Source organism: Mixophyes fleayi, chromosome 2, assembly GCF_038048845.1.
Source record: "Mixophyes fleayi isolate aMixFle1 chromosome 2, aMixFle1.hap1, whole genome shotgun sequence".
Classification (NCBI taxonomy): Eukaryota; Metazoa; Chordata; class Amphibia; order Anura; family Limnodynastidae; genus Mixophyes; species Mixophyes fleayi.
The window spans coordinates 94,032,233-94,058,312 of NC_134403.1; positions in this window are offsets into that span (position 1 = coordinate 94,032,233).

The following is a 26,080-nucleotide window of genomic DNA, read 5'->3' on the forward strand; positions in this document are numbered from 1 at the left end:
GCAAATAAGCGAGGTCCAGAAGACGAGCCAAAGGTCAGGGCAACAGGCAAACGAGCAGGGTCCAGGAATCAAGTCGAGGGTCACAACAGAAGATCAAGCAATGGCGCAAACACAGGACCAGGGCAGCAGCAGCCAGGAACAAACGGATGAACTGCACAGAGCACAGCTTGAGGCAGGTATTTGAAGCAGTGGGACAGGTGCCGTTCTAATTATACATCAGACAAGGAGATTAACTCCTTCAGGCATGTTGCAGAGTTCAGGAGCAGAACAGCAACACCTCTGGTGGAATATAGGTACTGCTGCCAGATACAAAACATAGACAGTCATAACATAGCAGGTCCTGTAAGTCAAATGTGTGCAAGACTTATCAGTCCGTGATACAGCCACTATGGCATCTACTGAGGGCTCCAGGTGGGGGTGTATCAATTATCCTTGAAGTTTTGTTCCAATTGTCCTTGTAGGGATTACTCACTGTCTCGCCGTGCAGGTTCTTCCTGCAAACGCCATTCCACAACACCCTATATGGGCAAATTCAAAACAAAGAAGACGGCCAGATGATACAAATGGAGATCATTCAGCCGTCACATCCTGTTCCCTCAGGGACAGTGTGCTTCTTCGGTCAATGGCCGTGGAGGCAAGCAGAACAAACCTCTCCCCACATGGCTGATTAACGCTACTACTAGTTTAAATTGCCCCATTCGGTCTAGTCTAAACCATGCGCAATGACCCTACCAACAATTATGTGGTCACTGCCAGGGGCAAACGCAGGATTTGAGGAGGGGGGTTTCCACTCCACATCGCCAGTGGGTGTGATCAGCATGCATGGGGGTGTAGCTATAATTTTAGATACGCTAGGCTTCTCTCCTACTCTTCCAATCCCCTTCAAATACACGACAATGCTGTGCGCACTACTGTTATGTGCATGCAGCCCCCCCCTTCATAAGCAGAGCCGTGTGAAGTGGGACATACCTTCCAAATGTCCCTGCAGGGGGGAAAAAGTCCTGACTGAGCAGGACAGTCAACCAAAATTGGGACTGCATCACCAGAATAAGGACAGTTGTAGAATGTCCTGCTCTCTCCTACCTGTTCTTGCAGGTTTCGCTATCTGCTGCTGCTGCTGCTCGTGTCTTACGCTAAGTTGCTGCTTTTGTGTATCCTGGAGTGTTTGGGTCCTGTTTGGGAAAAAAAGGGATAGGTACATGAAATTTGGAAAGTCTATCAATGAGTGAACCATTTAGGCCTCCCTCCCCCAAATCAACCCCGACGTTAAAGCAATAGCACCTACGTTAAATAGGCCTCCATCCCTGCACCCAGCCTCGACATTGCAATAACAGTATTCACATTTAATAAAAACCGGCCCGACATTAAATAGTATTCACGTTTGATATATAAACATTTTCCCCCAAAAAAACAACACTGATATTGAATAATTAGTATTCACATTTAATAAATAGTTACCAAACTACCCCACCTGAAATTAATAGGGACTACCACGATCCCCATATTAAATGAAATAGTCTGCACCGTCAGATAAATTGCCCGTCCTGTACATTGTTTATAGCTGCACCTTTTTTAGTACAGACCCAATTTTTTGGGCACATTTCTTTTTTACTGCAAATTACATTTTTAATATAGCTTTTTTTAAAGTTCTTTGCAACTCATAAAAATATAGTTATGTATGTTAAGCACAATTCTCCGGTCACTTTATGAGTTTTACAGCTGACCTGCTGAACGAATGACCTCAGAGTTTTTGGTCAGGCTTTAAAATCACAAAAGGTTCATTTACCTAATTACATTTACTATTACACTTGGCTTCTATGTGTGTTTTAGCAGCTTTCCACCATAATTGTGAGAAACAGTGTGCTTGCTGAGTGCAAAATATTCACAGTATACATGTAGAAATGTGGGAGGCACTATATCCATAAATGTAAGAGACACTATGCTTCCATAAATATGAGAGACAGTTAAATGTAAGAGACAGACAGTATGTATGAAGAATCATAAAGCACAGTATGCGAGTAGGAATGTGAAAGCTGGTTTGCCCATGCCTAATCCAAGAAATCTGCGAAATGTATTTATTTTTGTAATAAACCACATACCATCACATATATAATCTCCCTCCGGTTCTCTCCACCACCAGCGCAGAACATTGTAATCCTCCACACACGTCCAGCGACAGCATCCTCCTGTTAGCCACAACTACTCTGCAGCTACGTTCCGCGCTCCGGTATTTTAACAGTCCAGAAGACACAGCCACACAGTGGAATCCTCCTGAGCGTCGATTGGGTGTAAGCATCATGCTGCTCGCCTCCCGATTGGCTACATGCTTCTCATTCTCCGATTGGCCCAATACAGGATGTGGTCACGCAACCTCCCTATGTAGCGGGGGCCTCTGTTGAATTTCCCCGATACCCCAGTCTGTGCCCCAGGCAGGAGAGGGGTTTCCGGAGACCAGGAAACCCCCCCCCCCCTGGGTGCGCGCCTGACTGCGGCACAACTACTGACTAGATTAGATGTAGTGCACTCCCTAAACTAAACACCCCACAAAAGCACAGGTAAAAACACAAGACAATGCAATAAACTTCAAATGACACAGACCGCAACAAACAGAGTAAAACAGTGAAATATGGGTAGCAGCCTTCCTATAATGGGGGTCTAACTGCAGGCTGCAGAACTCCACAATGGTCATTGGGGATTTGGCAGGAAAATGGGAACCCAACTGGTGGTACAAGACAGGGCTGAACTCCTAATGCGATGCTGGTTTAGAGCCTGAAATGCACCCACCTAATGCCTGAGTTTAGTGTTCCATTACCTAGGCTCTGAGTCTAGTAAATTTGCAGTGTAAGCTCTAAGTCTGAATTTATGATCCCCACAGGCTAAGCCTGAACAAGCCGCAGGGCAGGCTTTTAATCCTGTACTAGTTGTGGTTCTAGGCTTGTAAGCCTAAATTAATGTGCCCAGAAAATAATCTTATAAATCCTACAATTAGTATTGGGATCCTCGGGCCTTATGTCCAACTATCTGCTCCATGAGCCTAGTACCCAACAGTATGCCCACAGGCCTGGGCCCTGAATGTGAAAGAAGAGTGCAGGAGCAGGTTTTACCTGTCTCTGGCAGTCTACAGTCTTTTCCCTTGTTGTCTTCTGACTTGACACGTCGGTTGCCAATGCTCTTAAGACACAGCCGCTGTCTTCCTGCTTGATTCCGCAGCCTTCTTTGTTGAGCCTGCAGTCTTCTCTCTTGACTCTGTGGTTTTGTGAAGATACCGGGTATATCTGGCCCAATGCTACCCACTTCACGCTGGCTGGCCACCCACGGATGCCTTCCTATGCCAGGGAAGTCTACCCAGCACCTTCTAGGATTCGTATGGTCACTCAGGCAAAATGCAGTTATAAACATACAACAGTATATTTATTGTCATACAAACAACACTAGAATATTATGTACACACAGTAAATAAATGCCAGGCAGATTTACCACATTATCTGTCCCTTACCCCACTAGCTTAAGGAATTATAGTCACCTGCTGTCCAGACTTCACGACCCATGGATTTCTCTCAGCTGCATATATAGACTCTACTTAGAGAACGACAACTCAAAAGCTAGATCTTGCACCTTCATGAATGAAATCCCAGCATGAACACCCTTCCCCCTTGGAGTTGTTCCTTATATCCCAGGTCTAATTTCCACAGTCTTTCCCCTCCCTGGGCAAACCCCTGGGTCTATTCTTCTTAACCATTGGTCAGTGCAGGACTAGGGGGTTTGGACAGGGCAGTGAAGATGAGATGTCCTTTCACAGAAGCCCCCTGCTGGGATGCAGACAGCACGTCTGGACTAGTCCTAAGGAGAACAATTGATGCTAATTGGCTTCCCTTACTTCCAAGGATAAGGTAGAAGTGAGCCCCTCCTAAAATTAACCCCTTACACTACTTTGTGATGTCACAGGGTCCCCAGCTGTTCCATGCTTCCTGTAGAGGAAGGAGGGGGGGAGAATGAATGCAGCTCCAGCCCTCTCACCTGTATCCTGGTCACCACCTGATCTTTACCCATAACCCTCCTGGCTTCCGTTTAAGGACAATGAATAACATTACTGCAAGTCATCAATATATAATACACAATATACATATGTACACTGAACTACAATGTCCCCTTAGCCACATGTTATTGGACAATGCAGTTGTAGTCTGGTGAGCTAGGGAACAATGCATGGGCTATAAAAAGTATTCGCTATAATCCACATATCACACTCGTTTTGTCGCAGGTTTCTGCTGGTCCTGGCTGTGATCTTCTGTCCAGAGCTCCTCGTCAGTGCTGCTCGCAAGGGCTGAATATAACCCATTGCGAGGGCGCAGGGCAATGATGCAAGGAATATTTACTGGCATCCTGATGTTAGTGATCAGGTAAGTCCCCTGCCGGGCACCTCTTTATAAGCAAAGCAGTTTAAGTATATAGTGCTGAAGAAGGTTTAATAATAGCAACGGGCTCTTTAATATATCTGGTAAATTAATATGGGACAATTCTCCTTTCTGCCAATATATGTGAACCTAAATACCTGTTTCTTTACTTCTGCCACAGCCTACGCTGTAATATGATAAAAGATATTCTATCTAGAAGAAAATGTGTGAGGTCAAAATGTCATGCTTTATCTTAAAAGGCTCACAGGTACACAGCATTAACCAAAAGTTTATTTTCTTGAATAGGAGTGGCTTATTCTCACATTGTTCCTAGAGTGCACAAAAATATAGTGTATGTGGATTGTGCCAGCATAAGTCTGTGTACTATAAATCTAGTAGATAAAGCATTGAAAGACATGTTATGATTTTATATGAAACTAGCAGGGTCACCTGGCGTTGCGCAGGTCCAATTTGTAATGCGTAGCAGTTTTTATATATTAGCATATTATTTGTTAAATACCAAAAATGCTCTTTAGAAAATACGTTTTTTGGCTTTGTCACGTGGTCGTTATGTTGAGTTGTTGCAAAATTTCCTTCCAGCAGTCAAGAATTTGTTTACAACCCAAAAAATTATGTTTTCAATATTTGTCTCTGTCGCTTGGTTGCAATGTGTGGCTTAATAGGCTATTTATTTTATACTAAATAACTCATTGGTAGTCATTAGAGCGAATAAGAAAATCCCAACAAAACTTACCCCGACATTCTAATTGAGAAGGCTCTCATTGCTTACATACTGCAAAGTCAGACTGCTTGAAAAAGTGACAGCCAACCAAGAAGAACATTCTGGCACACAGATGTACGTCACTTTGAAGGCCAACACTTACATTCCTGTTGTTAATGGGGTAGTACAAGAAGTCGCCGCCTGTAGAATGTTCAAGCTCTCCTAAAAAACATTTTACAGCCGGAAGCTCCTTACATTGCCCCCTTAACAGCAGGAATGACAGAGCCCTCAAATTGTGCCTAAAGCAGAAGTTAGAAGATATGCGATTCTGACTAGGCTGCTGTTAGATTTTGGAAAATCTGACTGCAGCAAACTGCCCAGCAAACAGAATTCTAAAGCCAGTAATGCTGTGAGTATAGGAGATTGTACAGTACTTAGTATGCAATATATAAAGCTTCATTTTATTTGACGGGTTTTGAAACTGTCGCACATCGCCAGTGATTTTCACCTCCAATCCACTGGATGTATTATCCAGTAGTTTAGAGGGTCAAAACTCAAATTGCTGGCTTTGTGGTGATTTCAAACCACATAAACCATCAGCAGTTTAGTCAAAAAAAACATTAGAAAAAAATGCAGATTTGTTTTAGACCAGCTTTTGGTGGAAACAGCATGCTATTGCTGTCTTGCCGTTAGTAACATAAGAAGAAGAACCAATAATTTATGATTTATGGTACAGCCATGATTTATTGATGAAGAGGGCAAAATTAATTCATAATGAACTGATGGGGGCAATATTATTTTATAGTGAAATTAAGGGGGCAATATTATTTGACTGCTAATCATCATCATCATCATCAACATTTTTTTATATAGTGCCAGCAAATTCCGTAGCGCTTTACTGCTAATGGGGGTAATAATTAATTATGCCAGTAGAAACACTTATTATTTCATGATGGGGCACCATTTATGTTGCACACTTGTGACACTACAAGTGCCAGTATGCACTTGCGCTCATGTGCATGCTGGCATTTATAGTGCCACAAGGGTGCAGTATAACTGTTCAGTTTAATTGCTTTACCTGCAAGCAATTTTTTATGATATATCCATGTCCCTTTTGATGATCTAAATTTGTACTATTTCGGAATAATGTTGCCAAACATTAGAAATCAGTATTACATTCTAAATAATCTTTTTTAATGTTCTTGCACCTTTACTCGCCCGCTGTTTTAAATCAGAAGGTTTTCTGCTATGTCGGAGCGGCATACAACAGGCAGTCATTAATAAACTATATAAAACTTCTAGATACAAGCAGGGAAAAGTATACTTTGTTTTAGCAGAGCATAAAAATGCAGCAATATAATAGGCATCTTCTGAATTATTCAAATATTTAAAATGTTTTCTTGATTGTCAACACAAGCACTGGTTGAGTGGATGCTTCTGTAATTCAAACATTTTTCTAGCTTCTTGCCTTGCAGTGGCACTTGGCTTGGTGACTTTAATTAGTCCATTAATCACAATCTCTGCTGATAAATTCCACGCTCAGTAATAGAAATATTATCCACCATTTAATAGATCTTTTTGGGTGATGTCCTAATATTTGCCTGTAAAGTCCAACTAAAATGATTCTCTGTTCAATGTATGATATTTATAATCACATTCTGTTCTTTGCTTACAGATATTAACATGCATCTTCATTGCTGTACTACTTGATAATGTATCTAATTCTTCAATCTAGGTCATTAATTATTTCTTTTGCCAAAGTTAATCTAAAATGTACTTTTCACAAGCTTCCAAAAGAAATTCAGTTTGGTGAGATATTTGGCTATATATGAGTATATATAAATATATTGAGGCAAAAGCAAATTAAATACTTTTCAGGGAAAGGGGTGAAATATATTCTCACCCTTACTCTGCTTATTGCCTATACAAAGATAAATGAAGCTTAGCTTATGCATTTGTATGTGCAAAATAATGTTGCACTTTCTTTAGAGAGCTACAACAGAGATAAATTATTCACAGCACCTAAAGCCTCCACAGAGATGTATGACTAATTACTACAAGCAGAGGTTTACTGTGGGTGGAGCAGCCAGAGCTTGCTCTCCGGGCGCCAGCAGCCCTATTGAGCGCTCAGCTGGAGTTGTTCTGATTATTTAGTCTGACTCACAGCTCGGCAGATGTAGCACGTTGTCCTAATGTTCCCATCGCTTCTGCTCCTGTCGCTTCTGTTAGCATCTGACCATATAATATTAATACAGCTACCTGACTCTGATAGGCTGAGATCACTGTGCTGAGGTGATGATATTACAAAATCGTAAACTTCTGCAGAAGAAAGAGGGAAGACGTGAAGAGGTGAAAAGTGGAAGACAAGGGGGGAGAAGGTGTGGTGCAAGAAGACAGTGGGTTGTGGGGGCAGATGGAAGATAAAGGATGGAGACAGAAGGGATGGGATGGGGTGATAAAGGAAGACATGCACAAATAGGGGAGAAAGAAAGGGACAGACATCCATGTGAAGACAGAGACACACAAACAAATGGGGGGCGTGGGAAGCAACACATGGGGAAACGGAGACAGAGGACGAGACATTGGTACACATGCAAAATATGAGACTGAGACAGACACACAAAGAGTGGGATGACAGAGGAACACACACACAATCATATTACGATTTACTCTACAATCTTTACAGGGATGCCCGCATCAATCTGAGTTGGGGAGTACCTATCCTTGAGTGGGATACCTAAAATTGATAATTCTTAAATATGGAGATCTCAGAAGATGGTCTTCACACGTCTTATTATAAGACATTTGAGTCTACCTTAATCTTCTACTTGGACCTTTAACAGTGTTCTAGAAGAGACATTTTTTCACCGTTACACAATAACAGCCAAAATAGAAGTCTCCCCCCAAGCCAGGGAAAGACCCTGATAACTGCTCTAAAACTGCCCAATTTTGTTAGTAAATACAAAATCTTTTCTAAAATATTGGCAAACCAGTTAAATCCACTCTTGCCCAGACAAATAGACCCTGAGCAAGTAGGGTTCATCCAATATAGACAAGCTTTGGACAATACAAGACTCACAGTGTGAATGTGAATAAAATCCTATCTCGCTTTGACAAGATATAACGAAAATAAAGAGATTTAAAAAAAAAATAAGAATCCCATCTCTCATTGTGATTAGTGCAGGGGGCTGGGGGGGGTGGCGTGGTGGGCTGGGGGGGGGGGGTAGGGTGGGTTTGGGGGGGGCCCAAACCAATATCTTGCCTAGGGCACCATGAGATCTAAATCCGGCTCTGAACACAGGTTCCAATGAATGACCTTGCCTTTTTTTCAGTCGATGAGGGGGTTATGGCATAGAATGTGTGGTTTCCAAGTATAAGCTAAATAGTGGGACAGCTAATCAAAAAGATGGATAACCTGTCTGAGTGAAGGGTTCCAACAGAAAGCTGCACTGGTGGTGTTTTATTCAGAATATTTCCGCCTACCAGAGCATTGCTATCCAGACCACAGACCATGATGATGGGTTCCATCTTCAGAAATAGGAATGCCCAAGCAAACTTAAAATCTAGAAAATTACCAACTGCACCACTATCCCAAAAAGCAGATGTATAGGCTGTACTGAAGGCAACAGCCTGGTCATAGAGAAGTTTACAGTACAGGTTTTCCAGTTTAGGCAATAAATGTGGCAGTGGTGTCCCCTTTTCCCCCTGATATTTGCCCTGACTATTGATTATCACAGATAGAGGTACTAATTCCATCCATGTTACAACACAAGCAGCAAAAAAAATCAGCATACGACATGAGGGATATATGAGGGACATAGGGTTGAGAGGACCCTGCCCGTGAAAGTAAAGAAGCTCATACCTTCGACTTCCATACCTTGTGACTTCTGGTAACTAAGTCTTATAAACAACTTTTTTCAAGATAGTTTCCCCCTTTCTTTAATAAAATAATTAAGGACTTGAACAGTTGGGAGAAGCACTACATTTGCTAGATCGGATGAACATGATACTGTATAATCTTTAGTTCTCCAAACCCTGTAAATTGGTATACCATGTATGTCAAATAACAACTTTCAATCGGCATGTAGTAAATTAATATGGATCAAGAGTAAGCTCAGACTAAGGAGTTCATTGCTGGCCAGTGTGTTTGCCTAAGGGGGTCTGGGTCTCCCTTTGTTTCAGAGGTACTATAACGTTCCCTGTCTTAGTCAACCCTGTCAAAACAGGAGCAACAATATCAACATTATCATCAACATTTATTTATATAGTACCAGCAAATTCCGTAGCACTTTACAATTGGGATAGGTAGCAGGATATCACACTAGGAACACTGGAGGCAGGTAAGACCTGATACTATGGCACCCTAATGGTGGTTTAATGGTGGTTTATAGGCTGGCGGTCAGTGATGACACTGACCCCTGATAGGGTGCCGAAAATTTCCTAGCAACAGGATACAATACTGGGCATGTGCCCAGTGGCACCCAGAAGCCCGGGGGAACTTACATCCCTGTTGCCTGGCAACAGGGCACCCCTAGGCAACCGTCCCCGCACTACGAAAGCAATGTGGGGACGGTGCCCGACAGCTGAGTGATGAAATACTAAAAGATGAACTAAGAGTGATCAGTGGGAAGCAATGAGGAATAAGTGATGAGTAACAGGTTGAAGGATTACTGAGAATGGATGAATGTTGAATGACAAGGGAAGCATGATGAGTGTATGATGACACATCATACTTCATTTATATGTAACACCCTTGTGTTGCTACAATGGCAATTTATGCCAGCTGTGGCAGATGATCACATTCCCCGACATGTCTACGACAGGGAACAATGTGGAGTATGTGTGGGATATGCTGCTGGGTCTCACAAATTTAGAGTTGACTTTTAAGTCAGCAAAAGAGTTGACAGTTGGGCTGGAACAAGGAAGGCTGTTGAAACACTTGCAGCTACTGATGAGAAAGAGGATCCTGAGAGATATAACAAGGAGGAGACTGATCATTGTTGGGGAAACATAGAGATAAGGTACTGCTGACATCTTCATCCTAGGGGGAGTGACTGAATAAGGACCTAGTTGTTGTTATGATCTGTATATAATTTGCATATGATCACTTTGTCTTCAGCCAGCCTGTTTTCGATCATAATATACTGTGCATTCTAATCCTGCAAGTTGGGCTCAGCCCTTAAACAACAGACTTATTATTATTACTGCTTTACTTCCATACCAGCCTACTGTGCCATTCATCATCTGTACCAAGTGTTTCATGCCATACTGTACCATTCACCATCTCTGGCTGCCAAATTATAATATATTGTCTTGCCTGTGTTCATACCTGCTAAGTTCCAATCCGGCTTTCATGATATCTGCATTGATTGTCTGTATATAGTGTACTACTTCAATAAATCTACTGTTTAATTCACAACTGCCTCCTATCTCCATCCTGCAACAGCCTAACATTTGTCAGAGGTCTGGGACAATCCCAGGAAAGGAATCCGTCTATCAGCAGAGGCCCAGCAAGGAAAAGAGGCTTGTGTTACCAGCGCCTTATGTGGGAGCCTTAGTAACCAACTTAGCCGTGAGTGAATTCAGCTTTACGTGTGAAGACAATTTGCAATACCCTGTACCCCTTTAGAGCCTGAGTTTATTGGTGACGGGGGCATTTCAATCCCGAACAGAGAGCTATTATTGTGGGTTTTACAGCAATATACACTTACAGACACCCTAGGGGGTATATAATATACTTTATTAACATTGTCTATAAAGAGGAGAAACTATTTATGTACATAGCTACTATGGTACCCTTTGTACACCTGCCACAGTTAAGTCATGCAAAACTGCTAAGCCTTGCCCTAAGTGTTTGGAGCTATCGGAAAGACACACAGAGTTATCAATACAGTGTCTTAATCTGAAATTGTACCAAGTGTTGAATATAATCTCTTAACCCGTTTTTTCTGAGACTTCTACTTATAAAGTATCAACGCCACAGTCTGTTTAAATAACCTTGTTTACTATATAAATAAAACGTGCACCAATGGGGTCTTATAACAAATTAGTAACAGTAAATGTAATAATTTATAGGTAATGGTTGAATGTCATAATGTGACTGGATTGGCCTTTATGTTGTAGTCATGTTTTATTTCAAAATATTTTTACACTTTCACTTTGATGTATATTATTATGTAAGGCTTTATTTTATCAATTTAGTTATTGCTGCTAAACTGACAGACAGAGAGGTACCAGGTTCCCACTAATGTTTTATTAGTGTTTATTAATGCTAATGACAACACATGTCAAACACAAATGTTATTAGTAGTGTTTAATGCCTCTGTAGGCTTCCACCATGCAGTATATAGTGGAAAATGCGTTCTGAGAACCGAACTGCAAACGAAACACTGCTAAAATGCTAGCAAATGCTATTAACAGCAGTCATGTTGACCTTAGAAACAAAGGCATCTAATGTATTCCCATATGCATGCGTTTTAAATAATAACACAAGTAAAACAAATGCAACTAGGGGATTTGAAGCTTTAAATTTTACATACAATATGAACAGATAAACCTTGAAAAAATTAAACTATAGTACATATTATAGTTTTATTGTCCAAGCCTGAACAGATTGCAAGCTTCCAAGATCTGTAAATTAGTTCTAAACATGGTTTACAAGGTTGTAAAGAGCTTTCAAATCATTCATTTTGACCATTACTGGTTTTATTTAAACTTATATTTAAAACATGATGTGCCAAGAATATGCATACTAGATTGAAATGTATTTCTAGTGGCAGAGCAATAAACACATTTCTCAGATTCCCTAGTTACCAGCTGTCCTAAAAACTCTGTGCTCAAGGCAGCTGGCAGAAAAGATTTGAAATTCACAAGACTACACTAAAAGGTAAAGGCAGAAATACATAAATACCTTCTGTTTTAAGAAGGCTGTTGCTTTAACTTTAAAGTCCAAAGTGAGATTGTCTGATTTTGTAATACTTTCCCCAACTTCATGACATTGGAAGAGACAAATTCTGATCACTGAGAGAAACACAACATAAATTAAGCATAAATTCAGGTGACTAGAAGCCTAAGGTCTGACAGATGAGGAGGATTAAGGCCTAAAATAACTTGACTGTTCAGATGAAATTAGTGGCCTACATTATTCCTGGTGAACTGAAGATGTCCTTGATTTCAGAACAAAGACAACAATGACAAAACACCACATTATCTTTTTTTTTTTCTTGTTATCATGAATGCATGTGAAAGCAAAAACCATTTACAGAGCAGATTATTATAATTATTATTAATTTTTATTTATAGGGCGCCACTAGGTGTCCGTAGCGCCGTACAGGGACAAACGAAATTACAATACGAGGTGAGACAGCACAGTACAGTAAACAATAATCACAGTAACTCAGTGAGCTCAAAGCACAGCTAGAGGGGCGGAGGAGGGGAGAGGGGAAGGTCCGCCAATGACGGAGTCCAAGAAGGAAGGCACGGATGACAGGGAGACCCCCAAGGGGAGAGAAGGGAGCGAGAGGGGACGCGGGAAAGAGGGTCCTCAAGGAGAAGGGAGAAGTAGCTGGAGAGCAGAGTTAACAGTGGTGAAGACAGGAGGAGAGAATACCCTGCTCAAAGGAGCGTACAATCTAAGGGATCAGCTCGCACTCAGCTTGATAACAATTTTACACATCTTACGCTCTGTCATAGCATGGTAACATTTCTATCTGTATTTGTGACTGCTAAAAACTGCATTGGATAGAACATTACATGTTACAGCCGAATACCATACATTGTGGTTTAACGTAGGTAATACATCTCTGTTGCTAGCATGTAGACCCCTTTGTTGGGTTATCAAGGCACATTACTGATTTTAGCCAAAACATGGCACAGTTCAAGAATAAGAACCCTGTTATTACAGAGATGTGAGTCAGGAACCACAAGGTGGGCTACTGGGAATTCAGGCTTAGGTTGGCATGGATTTACACAAATAGCGATTTTTTTCAAACATTTCTTGCAATTTAAAAGAGTCATAATCAAATACAAGGAAGCATAGTCTGACTAATATTGAATATGCTGTACCCACTTGCAACTCAGAATGGCTGCTGGAATTTATCAACAAATTCAGGTAGTGCTGTCATTGCTGAATAATGACCTGTAGCTTATATCTCATGTCCTAGTCTTGGCCCAAACTGTAGAAGGATGGAGTTTTCAGTCTGTCCTCTCATCAAATGCTTGTAGATAATTCTTGTTTGAAGGAGGATCTGTTATGCCCCAAAACTTGCAATATGTGCAGGATTAATTGTATATTAAAAGTATCATTTATATACATTAAAATAAGTCATTTCCTTATTTTTTCTTTCTTGATGCAAAATATTTCAAATGATGAGTAATAAGCGATGACTGAGATTTATGAGTGACAAGTGATAATGGACAACTCATGAAGGACTCCCAAGAAGTCTTTCTTCATGTACAGTGTTTTTCAGTATGTTTTCTCTTCAGCCAATGACATAACAGATCATGGTTCCCACCCTCAAACACAAGAACACAGAATAAGGTATGATGTTATACTTTCCCACATCATACATAATGCATCACTTTGATGTAAAGAGATGAGCCTAGTCAGTGCTGATATTTCCACAATAAAAATGCATTTTAAATCCTCATAAGTCATCCCTCATCACTTGTTGCTTATGCTTCTCTCATCACTGACCTCTCATAACTTGTCAATCATCCTTCATAACTTGTTAATCTTCACTCATCAATCATAACTTGTCACTCATCCCTACAACGTATCTAGCATCACTTGTTTCTCATCACTCATAATTTGTCACTCATCCCTACAACGTATCTATCATCACTTGTTTGTCATCACTCATAACTTGTCACTCATCCCTACAACGTATCTATCATCACTTGTTCCTCATCACTCATAACTTGTCACTCATCCCTACAACGTAACTATCATCACTTGTTCCTCATCACTCATAACTTGTCACTCATCCCTACAACGTATCTATCATCACTTGTTCCTCATCACTCATAACTTGTCACTCATCCCTACAACGTATCTATCATCACTTGTTCCTCATCACTCATAACTTGTCACTCATCCCTACAACGTATCTATCATCACTTGTTCCTCATCACTCATAACTTGTCACTCATCCCTACAACGTATCTATCATCACTTGTTCCTCATCACTCATAACTTGTCACTCATCCCTACAACTTATCTATCATCACTTGTTTCTCATCACTCATAACTTGTCACTCATCCCTACAACGTATCTAACATCACTTGTTCCTCATCACTCATAACTTGTCACTCATCCCTACAACTTATCTATCATCACTTGTTTCTCATCACTCATAACTTGTCACTCATCCCTACAACGTATCTATCATCACTTGTTCTTCATCACTCATAACTTGTCACTCATCCCTACAACTTATCTATCATCACTTGTTTCTCATCACTCATAACTTGTCACTCATCATATTGTTTCTTTTTCCTCATCATTTTCTCATCATTTGTCCCTTTTCACTCATCACCTGTTGCTCATCTCTCATCCTTCATAACTTGTCAACATGTATACCGTGTATCACATAATTTCTTATTCCCATTGCTCACACATTTCATTCTAACCAATGATGTTGTTTGTCAAATGATGAATTCCTAATATAGACAAAATAGTGGTTTGTAAAGCGTCATATCTTACATACCATAGGCAGGACCAAGACATGTGGTACAAATATTTAAATATTGAATGAATGGTTAAATAAATGTTGCATTTGTTCAGAACTTTTCACAAAACGACAGTGACATATTGCAGAGAAATATTTAAGCACCACATTAATCTACATAATTAGCTAATTGATCTGTTAGCAGTGCTTTTTGGAGAAATTGTGTCATTACCTTTTGATACAGACATATGCACAGAAAGATTACCACCTTTATCTCTTTATATATATATATATAGCACTCATACTTCTATTTGACAAGTGTTGATTGTGATTCATTGGTAATTTTAAATTAAATATGGCAAAGAAATTCTTATAATTTCTTCTATGTGGGACTAGGTTTTTTTTCTTTGTCAGATTTAAAAATATGTGTAATGCAATAATTATAAGTGAACTATTCTGCCACCAAAATCATTACACATGCTTGCTATTTAATATGTATCTGGTGTATTTATTTAATTTCAATCTTGTGGGTAAAAATATTAACCTGAGCTTTTTGCAAGTCGTGGATATTTGCTGACTGTGCAGGGAAATATAAAATGGCAATAGCTTCAAAGGTACAACTTGCCTTTAAAGCTATTGCCACATTAAAGTTCCCCTGCAAAGTCTCCGAATATTGGGGACTTGCAAAAAGCGCAGGTTAATACATTTACCCCTTGGTATTGTTGTCTGCATTCTCTTTATTGTTTATACAGTACTATAAAAACCACAACAATAGTTTTGTAATGCTAGCATTGATGTTATTTTATACTTTTGATTTAAATTGGTTCAGTTGGTGAATTTAGCTCTGAACAAAAAAAAAGGGTATTTGTATAACAAATCTTCAGTGTTCCTCTTTGGTCATTTGAAATGTTAAGAGGTATACATATACATTTTGATAGAAGACAAAAAATGTTTACACATTAATAAGTGATTTTACAATGGCTTATTTTGAGTATGAATATCAGTGGTAATTAATCCTTGTGGCACTGTTGACTGTACATATTTGTGCTTTTTTCCATATAGCACCTCACAGAGTGCATTTCAAAATTCCAAAAAACTGTAAAAAATGGAAATATTAAGTGGAAGAGGAAAAACATAGGTGTCCTGACAGCAAATGGGTTACAAAAATGGCAAATAAAGCATTGTTCTCATTATATGTTTATGACTTTGGTAGTTATAACTTATATTAAAGACCATTAGAGAACTGGCTAAAAGACACCTTCATTACTCCAGATTTGTGGCCAGTGGACCTCATACCAGCTGCAGAAGACTTAAGGCAAAAGAGTTCACTACATAGGGGAAGAAATAATTACATTGACATAGTTACTGACTGAAAACTAAACTCTGCAGCGACGGACAGTCAGAATTAGAAATCATGCAAAACACAAGTTATTCATAAGAACAGAGCAAGTACATACAAGGTTGATGAAAGAGGTACAGATGTGAGACAGAGGGCATCGAGGTTCTTGAGTTACAGTCTAGAGAGAGAGTACAATGCTGAAACAATAGAAGCTAGTAGGGCAGTTGCTGGTAGAAAACTTAGTGGGAGTAGCATCAAGCGGGATTAGGGTGGTGTGGATGGATCACTTATAGATAACTTATTGTATAAATGTATATCATTGCAAATGTACTGATTATTGTATTGGAAATGTAATGATTTTTGATTCTGTATGCCATGTAGGAGGAAATTTGTTTCTGTAACTCCTGAAGGCAGGCAACCCGGTGTTAATCTCAGGCTGGTGCAACCTAGGATCAGGGGCCTGGGTTTACCCCTGTCAACATGTATGTCAGAATCAGTATATAAGGAGCTCTATTTGACTATTTTTTTTATTATTCTATCTGTAACTTCTGGAGATCACTAGTACCTCAAACTAGTGTGTAACTGTCCTTGCTAATAAGGATGCTTAAGGATTCCACTTTGATGCCTACTTTCCTGCTGCAATTCCTTTGACCTACAGATGAGATTAATCCATTATCCGACTGTTCTGAGGTTGGGACCCAGCGTCTTGTACCAATGTTCTGCCCGCTACCCTGCAGCTCTGGTCAGTGTGATAGGCAAGGGGGAACCATCCACAGCAACACTTATCTGAAGGAATAGGTCAGGGGTACCAGCCCAGATGCCCATCAAGTGGGTACACTAGCAGTTAGAGTTGCCCAGAAGGAAGCAGTTCTAGGTGCCAGTGAAGGAGTTTAGTGGTGGCAGTAAAGCCCCTCCTACACCATTCCCTTTATTCATCCCAATTGTGTCCCCCTGCAGGTACAGTAGGAGGGACACAATTGGGAGAAAGAAAAGGGACGGTGGCAAAGCAAGCCCAAACGGCCCCCAACATCAAGACAGGGTGGCATAGGAGGTCCATCCTTTCACAACTTGTCTATAGTGATGAGGTTAATCTTTCAAACGTGAAGGAGCATTGGAGAAATTATGGATGTAGGACTGAATGCTGGTTATCAGAAGAGAAGTGAGGTGCTGTTAGAGACAGATATAAGACGGCAAAAGGGAGTGATACTTCTGATGAAGTCAGAGATATATGAAGGGGAGGAGTTGGTGAGGGCATTGATGGCGAGGATGAATAACTTGAATTAAAAACTAGATGTAATGGGGAGCCAGTGTAGGGATGTGCACAGTGGTGCAGTGGATGTGGTACAGTGAGAGAAGAAGATCAGATTTGCTGTGACATTTACAATGCATTGTAGAGGGATAATATGAGTGAGGAAAAAAGCAGAAAAGAGGAGATTGCAGTAGTCAACATGGGAAATAATGAGAAAATGGATAAGGATTTTGGGTACGTCCCAAGTGAGTAAGGGGAGTATTCTGGCAATGATGAGGCTACAAGTCAGCATAAGGGACTATATATGTGGAATAAAGCTGAGTCTGAAGTTGAGGATGACACCACGGCAGCGGAGAGTGTGATGCTGTCAACCATGAAGGAGACTAGAATGGAGTAATATCTAGAACTTGGAAAGTTCATGTTTTGGACATGACTTTAAAGTAGTATCAGGGCAAGTGAAAAAAATACAGGATACATTTGTAGTGGAGGAGGTTAATGAATCTCCAGCGATGATGTGTGATGGCTGGAGCTGTCTGGTGAGGGCAGCATTTTTGCAGCATTAGGGACGATAGGGTATAAATAGGAGAAATGAGTGGTTCAAATGACATTGAGAAGAGGATCTGATTAAGGGAATTTAGGCAATCACTGTATGCACATAGATCTAGTTTTACAGGTGGGGGTGCAGGAGGCAAGATGAGGTTGAAAGAAAGTAGGCAGTGGTCAGAGAATGGGAAGAAGCTGGAGATGTTATAGAGTTTGGGGATCCTAAAGTCCAGGGAGAGTCCATTCTGAGGGGGGGAAGATTATGCCCACTGGCAGAGACCAAAGGAGGAAGTAAGTGTAAGGAGCTTAGAGATGGCTGTGCCAATAGGGTTGTCAATGTAGATGTTGAAATCCCTAAGAATAATAGAGGGTAGGTCAGTGGATTGAATTCTGGTTGCAAGGAATACTGCAGACACAGGTAGCAAGGTAACTGGAGAGAGATCCAGAGAAGTGGAGTTAGCAGCAAATGCGAGGTTCTGAGGGCACAGGAGCAGCAGGAGAACAAAACTACAGGAAGGGCAACAAAACAACAATGATCAGCACAGGAGAGGGGTAGAGGCAGGTATAAGTAGGGAACACCCAGGTGCAGGAGATAATTAGTGAGACAGGTTAACCCAGTGGTGGGATTCAAATAACTTAACAACCGGTTCTCTGTCCTAATGACCATTTTCAGTATACAAATATGTGTTTTGCCCCTCAAAACACTGTGCGATGCCACCTTTGCCTCTAAAAACAGTGGGCTATGCTGCCTTTGCTGCCCCTCAAATCACTCTGTTAACTTTGCTCCCCCTTGCTTCCGTTCCTTCACTTACCTTTTTCTATCGGCCTCTTGTTCTCTTTTCTTCTCTTCTTCTCCTCTTGTCTTCTGTCTTCTTGCTTGCCGCTGACTCATCTCTGCGCCACTCCTCACTGAATGTCGGGCGTAATGTGATGACGTCACACCCGACATTCAGTGCGGACGGAGCAGGGAGGAGGAGTGCCGGCGCCGAGAACAGGTAAGTTTTTGTTTTTTTTCAAGGAGCCTGCTCCCCCCACCAACGAAATGGGTGGACTCAGCCTGTAGTGACTGGTTCACCAAACTGAGCCTAAAATTAGGTATTGGTTCTGGCGAACCGGTGAGAACCGGCTGAATGCCACCACTGGTTTAACCCCTAGTAATAACAAAGGAAAAGGCACAATAGCAGCACCTCTGGTGAACAGAGGTACTGCCAGATAAACATAAACCCCAAGGTCCAGAAGGCAGGAGTTTCCAATGCAAAGCTGCAAGTAGATCCTGACAGTACCCTTCCCCCTTAGGGCGGATTCCAGGCACCCGTATTACCAGAAGTGATTAAAATCATCAGACTCATAGTCCACAATGGGGTATCCGGCAGAGAAGTCCTCGTCCATGTGCAGGAAGGCGAAAGAAGTCATGCCAGGGCAAAGCTGAAGTACCACAGACCCTCCTCTCTACTTTAGTCCTCTCTTTTTGTGGCATCTCCTTGGAATTGGAGCCTTAAACAACTAGGTAGAGCACTGTGGTACTTCTTGGCCTGATGTGCTGGGTGGTAATACTGAATGCACTGGTGACCCTCAAGATGGCACTTCAGGTGTAAACTTTCCCATCACTGTCTCAGTAAAGTGTTATAAATCAGACAGGATGGGATGCTTAGTCTCGATAAAGGGGTTTGCCCATTCCAAAGCTTCTCTTCTAAAATTTGATAACAGAACAGTTCCTGCCTTTTTGGGTTGTTGACAAGGCTAGGTACAGAGTAAAAATTCAAAGCACAAAACCTCAGAAGGGCACTAAGTTGAGAAATGTTCCCATCAAAATCAAGTGACAGCTGGGACTGGAGACCCTGAGCAAGAGACAGCTTGGACTGGAGACCCTCAGCAAGAAAAGGGTTGGACTGGAGACCCTCAGCAAGAGACAACTCGTACTGGAGACCCTCGGTAAGAGACGGCTCAGACTGGAGACCCTCGGCAAAAGCGACTCGGACTGGAGACCTTCGTCAAGAGACAGCTCGGGCTGGAGACTTTCGTTAAGAGACGGCTCGGACTGAAGACCCTTGCCAAGAGATGGCTCAAACTGGAGACACTTGCAGGATGGCCCAGACTGATCACCCTTGGAGGATGGCCTGGAATGGGCACCCTTGGAGAATGACACGGACTGGGCACCCTTGGAGGACGGCCCGGACTGGGCACCCTTGGAGGACGGCCCAGACTCGACACCCTTGGAGAATGACCCAGACTGGGCACACTTAGACTGGACAGCACTGGGAGAAGCCTCAGATCTGGACAGCACTGGGAGAAGCCTTGGACCGGACAGCACCAAGTAATAACTCAGGCTGAACAGTGTCAAGTGGCGACTAGGGCTGCACCGACTTGAATGGAGACTCGGGCTGTACCATATTAACTGACAACTCGGACTGGACTGTAACAAGTAGCAATGTCTCTGGAGCAGACTGGAGGGACAAGGCCCTCTCTGGAGTGGACCGGTGGGACAAGGCCCTCTCTGGAGTGGACCGGTGGGACAAGGCCCTCTCTGGAGTGGACTGGGGGCACAGGGCCCTCTCTGGAGTGGACTGGGGGACAGGGTCCTCTCTGGAGTGGAATGGAGGGACAGGGTCCTCTCTGGAGCGGACTGGAGGAACAGGGCCCTCTCTGTAGCGGACTGGAGGGGCATTGTCCTCTCTGGAGTGGACTGGAGGGACATTGCCCTCTTTGGAGTGAACTGCAGGGACAGGGCCCTCTCTGGAGTGGACTGGGTGGACAAGGCACTCTCTGGAGAGAACTGGCCAGACAGGGCCCTCTCTGGAGTGGACTAGGAGGATAGGGCGCTCTCTGCAGTCGACTGGAGGGACAGGGCCCTCTCTGCAGTTGACTGGAGGGACAGAGCCCTCTCTGGAGCCGGCTGGAGGGACAGGGCCCTCTCTGGAGCTGACTGGTGGGACTGGGCTCTCTCTAGAGCAGATTGTAAGGGCAGTGCCCCCTCGGAAGCAGGCTGTAAGGGCAGTGCCCTCTTGGGAGCAGGCTGTAAGGGCAGCAACCTCTTGGAAGCAGACAATGCCTCTGGAATTGAGACAGTAGCTTGCGACTCAGAACTGCAGACAAAAGCTGAAGTCTTCGGTCCGGAAACAGGGGCTGGAGACTCGGGAGCAGAGGCAAGGGGAGAGACTGCAGGCTCAAGACCGGATACAGTGGCTAGACACTCAGGACTGGAGACAATGGCAGGAGACTCAGGACTGGAGATAATAGCAGGAAATTTGGGACTGGAAGCAGAGGCTGGCACCACGGAACTGGATGGCAACTCGGAACTTGAAGCAGAGGCTGGCACATTGGAACTGGATGGGAACTTAGAACTGGAGGCTGAGAAACTGGATGCAAAGGATGGCACCTTGGAACTGGAGGCAGAGGCTGGCACCTCAGGACATGCAACAGGAGCTGGCACCTCAGGACTAGCGGTAGAGACTGGCGCCTCGAGACAGGCAGCTGGAATTGGCACCTCTGGAATGGCGGCAGACACTAGCGACTCAAGACAGGCAGCTGGAACTGGCACCTCTAAAATGGAGGCAGAGACTGGCGCCTTGAGACATGCAGCTAAAACTGGCACTTCTGGACTGGTGGCCGAAACTTACACCTCCAGACAAGCGGCTTAAACTGCCACTTCTGGACTTTCATCAGAGAATGGCGCCTCGAGTCAGGCGACTGGAACCGTTGCCTCGGACAGGCAGCTGGAAATAGCACTATTAAGAGGTACGGTTTGCACAGACTGAGCTGCAGAGAAAGTTGGTTGAGGCAAATCAACAGTATTTGAATTGTGAGAAACAAAATCTGACAGTCTTCTTAGTGGGTCCATATGTAAGGCAGAAAACTGAGCCAGCTGAGATAGTAATACAATTATATCTGCTTGTAGAGTCTATAGCATAGGTAGTTCAGTAATTTGTGAGGCGGACAAATCAAAAACAATTGCAGAAAGAGTCACAGGGGAAAATCTGAAGCAAGATCTTTCACACAGCTCCAAAGCTGTCTTTTTGGCTGGTCATACTGTCACGCTTCAAAGTAAATCACAGGTATGGAGTCCGGAATGTGATTTAGCATAAGGTGTTTATTACTTAGAAAATACAAATAAATAGTAGGAACCAAATATAGTTGAAACTGCACAGGGATTTCTGATTAGGCTGAATTCTGATTGCAAGGAATACCGCAGACACAGGTAGCAAAGTAAGTGGAGAGAGATCCGAAGAAGTGGAGTTAGCAGCAAAATGAGAGGGTCCGAGGGCACAGGAACAGCAGGAGAACAAACCCATAGGAAGGGCAACAAAACAACAATGACCAGCACAGTAAAGGGAGAGAGGCAGGTATAAGTAGGGAACACCTAGGTGCAGGAGATAATTAGTGAGACAGGTTAACCCCTAGTAATAACAAAGGAAAAGGCACAATATCAGCACCTCTGATGAACAGAGGTACTGCCAGATAAATATAATAGAACAAGTCCAAGGTCCAGAAGACAGGAGCTGCCAATGCAAAGCAGCATGCTATGCAGTAGGCTGCAGACAGATCCTTACAACAGTGATGCAGAGGTAGAGTGAATAAAAGAGATAGATAGTATGGACTTTAAAGAAGAAGAGGGAAGAAACTATGGGGAAGACTCAGAAGGTGCAACCAGAGGACATTTGGAAGCCTAATCGTATGGGTGAAGTAGAAACACTTATAGGAGAAAGCAGCAGGGAAATGTCATGGTGGAGTTAAGTTAAATTAGTGGCAGAGAGGCTAATGGATATAGATCAGGATGAATGTGAGTTGTTGTTTGAGGCAAACAGATCTAGAGTTCCAGAGGGTGCAGGAAAAGGGTAGGTAGGAAAGTGGGGAGATAAGAGTGAGATTGTAAGGGTTTGAGGTATGTGATGGGTGCAAAATTTAGGGGAGTGAGATATGTGGGTGAGAGATTAGCTCCAGTTTGTAAGTAGGAGAAGGGTGGATTAATATGTACATGGTGGGGTGAGAAAGAAGATAAATTGTGGAATGAGAGGGATCATAGTCAGGTTAAGGGAGAACGATGGGGGCATGTGTCCCAGACACCCTCTCACAGATGTCCCTCCAGACTGGCTCAAGGGAAGCCAGCGGGGGACAGTATGGTACCTGGTGCCAAGCCCCTCCTCCAGGACCAGACACCTTCCTTCATGTGACCGTTGCTCTTATGATTGTTCCTCCCTCCCCTCCTGTGTGTGGTTGCATACTCCTATCCCTGTCACTGACAATGGTCACATGGCACGCGTACCACATGACAGGTGCTGTCCCATGTGTGCAGTCTGCAAGAGGCAGACAGAACAGTCTGCCTCTCCAACACAGTATGACTGCAGGAAGTTAAGTGTGTGTGTATGGATCTTAATGTAATGTAGGCTATTAATTTAATGTTGAGGACAGTATTAATTTAATGGTGGAGTGTTGTTGGGCTATATTTATTTAATAGGTCATATTTTATTTGTTATGTGAAGGTGGGGCTAATTTAATTTAATTGTGGGGCCTATTTATTTAAGTTAGGGTAAAGGGACCTTTATTTAATGCTGTGATGGTATGGGGCTATCAATTGAATGTTTGGCTGATTTTGGTGGGAATGTGGGCTATTTATAAATATGATCATTAATTATTTATTGTTGAGGATGGTTGTGGGAAATAGATATATTAATGATATTAATTTATTGCTGAGTGAGGTGGTGTCTTATTACAATGTGGGTCGGAGGTGGGCTGTTAATTTAATAATGGACGGTGGGTGGTAGCTAATTATTATTATTAATTTATTTGTTGAGTGATTGTAGGCCATTTTCATTTAATAATGGGTTCTATTAATTTAAGGTGAGGTGGTAAATGTATTTAATTAATGTAAATGCTACTAAATTATTGCTGAAGCTGTTTGGTTTATTTATTAAATGGGAATTTTATTAATTTAATGCTGGGGCTGGGTGGGGGAAATAGGCATATTTATTAAATGTGTACACCAGTGGTTCCCAAACTTTTGCAGTTCGCGGCACCCTTAGAGTCTCCAAATTTTTTCAAGGCACCCCTCCAAAATAATTACTGAGCAGTCCTGTTTTAGAAGTAGTTGGGTCAAAAAATTGTAACAAGTATTTAGGTCACGACAAAAATTCTTATTTAGTTGTATGCAAAAATGCCCCTCTACATCCAGAGACACTCTCGCCTCTGCATCCAGGGACACTGCCGCCTCTGCATCCAGGGACACTGTCCCCTCTGCATCCAGGGACACTGCCCCCTCTGCATCCAGACACTCTGCCCCCTCTGCATCCAGGCACTCTGCCCCCTCTGTCACGCTGTCCCCCTCCTCTGCCCTCTGTCACGTTGTCCCCCTCCTCTGCCCTCTGTCACGCTGTCCCCTCCTCTGCCCTCTGCCATGCTGTCCCCCTCCTTTATCCCCAGGCACGCTGCCCCCTCTGCAGCCCTCTGTCATGCTGCCCCCTCTGCAGCCCTCTGCTGCCCGCTGTCCCCCTCCGCTGTCCCACTGTCCCCCTCTGCTGCCACCTGTCCCCCTCTGCTGCCACCTGTCCCCCTCCGCTGCCACCTCTCCCCCTCCGCTGCCACCCTGTCCCCCTCCGCTGTCCCCTGTCCCCCTCCGCTGTCCACTGTCCCCCTCCGCTTCCACACTGTCCCCCTCCGCTGCCACACTGTCCCCCTCCGCTGCCACACTGTCCCCCTCCGGTGCCACACTGTCCCCCTCCGCTGCCACACTGTCCCCCTCCGCTGCCACACTGTCCCCCTCCGCTGCCACCATCATTTTCACTCTGCCCCACGCCAGACATAAAAAAAAAAAGAGAAGACAGAAACTTACCAATCAGCGCGGCGCCGGGACCCAGCAGCCTCCTCTCTCCCGCAGCTGTCACTGAATATAGACGTCAGTGACAAGCTGCTGCGAGAGAGAGGAGGCTGCTGGGTCCCGGCGCCGCGCTGATTGGTAAGTTTCTGTCTTCTCTTTTTTTTTATGTCTGGCCCGCGGCACCCCAGTGACAGCGCCGCGGCACCCCTGGGAGCCGCGGCGCACACTTTGGGAACCGCCGGTGTACACTATCAGTTTATGGTCAGGGCTGATTGGGGGAAATAGTTCTATTATAAAATGTGAATACTGTTAATTTAATATCAGGGCTGGTTGAAGGGATATATATTTATTTATCAAATATGAATACTATTAACTTAGTGTTGGGGCTGCTTGCAGGGAGGGAGGTATAATTATTAAACGTGGGTGCTATTGTTTTAATTGACAGTCCCAATTTGGGTGACTGTCTTGCTTAGGCATCATGATCTGAGTCCAAAGAGGGTTGGGAGATATGTTCGCTTCACATTACTCTGCTTATGAAGGGAGAGCTGTGCTCACCTAACATTAGTGCACACAGTATTGCCAGTGTAGTTTGGCAATAATATTATCCATGTTACACATAGGGGCCCACATGTCTTAAGTGTCCTGGCTCCCCCAATGTCTTAATCCACCTCTGAGAAGGATGAGAGTAGAGGAACTAGGAATATCTTAATCAGCCAGTGCAGGGCAGTGGAGGGAGTCAGCTGTAAATGGGAAGGTTGCAAAGTAGGAGTAACAGAGGATGTAAATGATAAACCATAACATCCATAAGAAAGTGTGGATGTTATTAGTAACCCATGGTGAATAACAGAAAACATGCACTTGGGAGGTTGAGGTAAACAGCTAAAATGAATTGAAGATGAGTTCACAAAAAGCATCAAATAAAGGTAAGAACAATATGAAGAAGCATTTTATGAAGCATGGGTTGCAAATAGTTTAATAAGGAGTATCCGGGCAGTACACAGAGTAGCTGCATGAGGAGGGTAACATTTATTGACAGGAGTGTGGTGTAGTCTTGTAGCAGTGTTTCCAAGTAGAATGTGATCCTATATAACTTTCACTATACTAACACACTTATAGCAAATACACACTTTGAAGCAACACACACTTAACATTATGGGCCTGATTCATTAAGGAGAGCGAAGCAGAAAAATTGAGTATCTTTGAACCTTGCAAAACCATGTTGCATTGGAGGGGGAATTAAATGTAATATGTGGGGACGGATTTATAGTTGCGGCAGGGCATGTCCTAGATCAACTTTAAATTTCAGTGTAAAAATAAAGCTATCAAGGATTTGTGTGCTACGTGAACACACAGCCAG